We start from the raw sequence: 5,310 nt of genomic DNA on the forward strand, positions 1-5,310 counted from the left end.
TCAATTTTATTTTTTTCACTTTTCCTTTTCTTTTTTGCTGGATAATTTTTTTCTCTCTTTTCCTGATAATAATACATGATCGTCTAAATTTTACAGCAATGTGAAAACAATGATAATCTTGCTATGTTTGGATTGAGGAGTTGTGGGATTTTGGAGGGAGAGGGGTTAGGAGGTGAGACCTTGTTTACTAATATTTTACGAAAGTTCTGGTGGGTTTGAAATATTTTCAAATACCTTTATAAAAATCAGAGACTTTTAACTCTCCAAATTGAAGGCTGAGGAGATTTTCGTGATTTAAAAAAAAACAATTTGACATTTCGCCTTATTTATATATTTTAAGAAACGTTAATAAGACTTACTTCCACAAAACTAAACGTAACGGCACAAAAGAGAAAATTAGCAAAACATTTAACCTGAATTGGCCCTCCTCCCATGGACAAAAAAAACAACAAATATTGATATTTTTTCCTCGCCGAATTCAACCAATTTTAGCTGGGTCACCGATTCGAGTCTTATTGAAGGAGAAGATTATGATTCGGAGAGTTTTACTATTATTGAACCGGCCAAACTCGAAATGAATTAGTTGGAGTATATTGGATTTTCAAATAGAAGGGTGCATACCAATATATATATATATATATATATATAGACCTAGACAAACAGATATAAGGCCCCCCCTTTCAGTAGTTTCGTCTTCCCCTGTTCCAGCCCACACAATACATACACAACCCGAAGAAGGCAATTATTTGCTAACGCTGTGAAATTCCTCCGTATGGGGTGATGAATGCTCATCTCGCAATACCTTCACCACCTCAGGCTCTGCTCTCGACATCACTCCCCTCAAACTGCGAGGACCCTCCATGCCCGGCTGATATGATCCAGCTAGAGGACCATTCGCACGGGCTTGAGGAAGAATCCCAGGATGACAGGGTTAGGCATAAAGGCGAGCTTTGGGATAAACATGTACAAGCTAGAGCAAGTACAAGAGCACGAGCCAAGCGAATCCAACATGCCATGCGAAGGCTGTTATTGCATGCCCATGGAGGAATAGTCGAGCTATTGGGCGGACTACATGTGGAACTAGAAGTCACGACCGTTCATATCCTAGAAATCTATTTAGAAGATGATCTCAGTTCAAAGGGCTGAATTCAGTTGCTTTTTAATTAATTGGGCCTATTTCATTTTGGGCTCATTACACTTAGGTTTTATTTTAGCCAAGACCATTAGCCCATTTAGGTTATCAGCTAGTATCTCTCTATAAATAGGCATGTGGCCTCCTTGGAAAAGACAGATCAGTTTCTCATTCAACTATGTGAGAGAGGTTTTCTCTGAGTTATTCTTCAGCAACTTTGTCGATATTGCAAGTGTGGTGACTTGTGATTCCCAACATTTATAATATTGGTTTTTAGCTCTTTATAGCTAGCGGGTCAATATTCCATTTATAATATTGGTTTATGGCTCTTTATAGTCATCGGGTCAATATTTCCTATCCTTGAAACCTTCATTGGACGATCCCGGGTTTGATCTCATTCTATTGTTGTTGGGTCTCGCGGCAGGTTCGTCGAGGTTCGCATCATTTTGGTATCAGAACTTTGGCTCCAATCCAGGTTTCACCTATCCTATTTCGTTCTTGTTATTGTTCTTGTCCTAGGGTTCGACAAATTGTTGAACGACTTATTGTTGTTTCGGAAAGGTCTGAAAAACAAAAACAAAAACAAAAACAAAAAAAGAAGAAAATTCGTCCAAAAAGAATACATAGAAAAAAAAAGGGGAAAGAAAAAAAAAGGAAAGAGCAATTATTTGAGAAATCTTTACTTTTGGGGTGATAGAAACTTTCTTAGATATATCTCTGCTAATCAAGTAAGGTAGGGAATTTGAAAAATTTTCTGTTATTTTCTTCCATATCTACCACTATCTCAGAATTACCTTCCTTTATATATTATTGTTTACTTTGATGGACCACTGGCATATAAAGTGCAGTTGGGAAATCTAATATTGTTTCCTTTCAATTGAATATTTTTCTATCATATTCCTTTCTTGTCTCTTAGAATCATTCATTCCTTCCATTTCGATACTTTCCATAAATCTCTTGCTTCCTTATTCCCACAAATCTTCCTTGTACATCTCAGTTATTTCGTTAACTTCATCTATCACATTATTTCCTTTCTCATTTAGGTTTGGATCCTAAATTTGATTCAATTTTTGAAATCAATGATTATAAGTGTTTTGGGCTAATCAACTGATCCTACTCTTGCGATTGAATTGCTTAGTTTCTTAGGAACTTTGAGGAGAAAATCTAGAGAGAAAAAAAAGGCAAGAGTGGTGAGTATATCAGAGGGTAAAAGCCTAAAATTGAGTGAAACACAAGTGTTGAGTGACATTAATTTGAGTGCAAACACGTGAGCGAGTGGTTGTGAGGTCCATCTCTATTTTCTAAAGTTTTACTTGCAGATTTCATCATGCCACAAGAAAGCAGTGTAAATGATCACAATAACAGAAGAACTAATTATAACACGATTATCCGAGATATGCAGCAACAATTTAAGCGCATGAATGTGATGGTTGATTTGATTTACGATCGGTTGGAAAGGCGAGACAAGTGGATTGAACAGTTGCTAGATAGCTATGACAAAGCTTCTGGTTCATCCTCTTGCAAATTGAAGTGGGGTTCTTCGACGAAAAAGGAAGAGAAAATAGCCTTGAAGCCAAGAAAAGAGAAACCCACAAACAAGTTTCAACCCAGCGGCAAAGAGAATGGTCATATTGCTTTTCAATTCCTTAACAGCGATGGTCGGAACGCAACGCTATTGCCACTTCCACCTAACCAAATGGAGGAAGAGCAAGTTCAAATCAAGCGGCCCATTGACGAGAAAAGTGAGGAATTCAAGAACGTCTTTCTCGAGCAAATGCCCCCAGAAAAGTCACCAATCAAGTCAGTTGTCATAGATTCGAGGACGAATCTTTTTGAAGAGACGGGGAATGATATGATCCAGCTAGAGGACCCTTCGCACGGGCTTGAGGAAGAATCCCAGGATGACGGGGTCAGGCATGAAGGCGAGCTTTGGGATAAACATGTACAAGCTAGAGCAAGTACAAGAGCACGAGTCAAGCGAATCCAACATGCCATGCGAAGGCTGTTATTGCATGTCCATGGAGGAGTAGTCGAGCTCTTGAGCGGGCTACATGTGGAACTAGAAGTCACGACCGTTCATATCCTAGAAATCTATTTAGAAGATGATCCCAGTTCAAAGGGCTGAATTCAGTTGCTTTTTAATTAATTGGGCCTATTTCATTTTGGGCTCATTACACTTAGGTTTTATTTTAGCCAAGACCATTAGCCCATTTAGGTTATCAGCTAGTATCTCTCTATAAATAGGCATGTGGCCTCCCTGGAAAAGACAGATCAGTTTCTCATTCAACTATGTGAGAGAGGTTTTCTCTGAGTTGTTCTTCAGCAACTTCGTCGATATTGCAAGTGTGGTGACTTGTGATTCCCAACATTTATAATATTGGTTTCTAGCTCTTTATAGCTAGCGGGTCAATATTCCATTTATAATATTGGTTTATGGCTCTTTATAGTCATCGGGTCAATATTCCCTATCCTTGAAACCTTCATTGGATGATCCCGGGTTTGATCTCATTCTATTGTTGTTGGGTCTCGCGGCAGGTTCATCGAGGTTCGCATCACCGGCTCTTCAAGTTCGGCCTCTCTCACTCCCAACTCCCTCTTGGACTCCTACGAAAAATGCGGCCTCCTCCAGGATGCCCTCCACCTGTTCGACGAAATGCCCCATAGAGACCTCTTTTCCTGGGCCTCCGCCCTCGCCGCTCTTAACCTGGCCAATCGCCCGACTCAAGCCCTCTCCCTCCTCCCCTCCATGCTCGCGCCCGATGCCCTTCACCCCAATAACTACGTCCTCTCGTGCCTCAACAGAGTCTATGCCGGCTCATGCGAGCTCAGGATCGGTAGGCAAGTCCACGCGCACTTCTTATTGTCGCAGTTAGATGATAACAACATTGTAAAATCGTCATTGTTGATGTGTATGCCAAATGCAGGGTTCCCGATGACGCCCTTGCAGTTTTCGATTCGATTTCAATCAAGGATTCAATCTGTTGGACTGCTGTGATTTCTGGTTATGCAAGGAGTGTGCTAAAGTCTGAGGCTTTGGAACTCTTTCAGGCAACTCCCTGGGGAAACTTGTTATTTTGGACAGCTCTGATTTTGGGGTTCCTTCAGAGTGGGAGCAACACGAATCCCTTTGAGCTGTTCAACAAGATGAGAAGAGAAGGCATGGATATAGTCGGCCCGTAGCAAGCACGGCAAGACAAATATGGCCATTAGGATCGCCGATCAGGTACTAGACTCCAGGCCTAGAGACCCATCTACTTTCATTTTCTTATCAAACATTTACGCTGCTGCTGGTTTGTGGGACAATGTTGCTAAAGTGAGAAAGCTAATGACAGTGATGGATGTTTAGAAGAAACCCGGGTTTAGTCACGTTGACATCGGAAAAGAGAACCAAGCCTTTTATGCAGAAGAGACGAATCATCCCTTCAAAGATGAGATTTGTGTGTTGCTTAAGGAGTTGGAATTGGATATGAGGAGAAGAGGTTATGTTCCGGATACAAGTGGCGTGTTACTCGACATGGGGCAGGAGGAAAAGGAGAGGCTGCTCTTCTGGCACAGTGAGAGGTTAGCTGCGGCTTACGAACTAATTAAAACGGTTCCAGGGTCGATTATAAGGATAGTAAAGAATCTCCAGGTCTGTGCTGATTGCCACAGAGTTCTGAAATTTGTCAGTGATATTGTGAAAAGAGATATTTATGTTCGAGGATGGGACATGTTCCTGCAATGACTTCTGGAAGTGTGTCAATAACTCTTTTATATTTCTTATTTCATATTCCTCCCTGTCCTATATGATTTGTGAAAGTTAACATCCAACTTCTGCCCATAAGGTTTTTGCCCATACTAGACTTCTTTTTGAAAATGATTCTCATAATAAATTTCCTCAAAAACTATTTTCCAAAATAGATTTATTTTAGTTTTTTTATTATCTTTCTAGTCCCTATAGCTTATTGATTCATTTCTTTTAAATCCATTTACAAAAAGCCTAATTTAGTTATTATCATGAATGAATTATTTACAAATTTGCTTTAAACATATCTTAAAATAAATTTTGCATAAATCAATTTACAAGGTTTATAAATGAAACTACAAAATACATGTTAGAATTTTATTAGAGTTTTGTCAAATTAAAAGTATAGGAAACTAGGTAGTTAGAATGTCTTTATGTAGAATAAAAAAATTAA

The 5,310-nt window shown here is 39.5% G+C and overlaps 1 pseudogene; it reads left to right on the plus strand.

Annotated features, from left to right (window-relative positions):
- Positions 1-780: 780 nt before the first annotated feature.
- Positions 781-4,856, plus strand: LOC116214422 (annotated as a pseudogene).
- Positions 4,857-5,310: the final 454 nt, after the last annotated feature.

This window comes from Punica granatum, chromosome 7, assembly GCF_007655135.1.
Source record: "Punica granatum isolate Tunisia-2019 chromosome 7, ASM765513v2, whole genome shotgun sequence".
Classification (NCBI taxonomy): Eukaryota; Viridiplantae; Streptophyta; class Magnoliopsida; order Myrtales; family Lythraceae; genus Punica; species Punica granatum.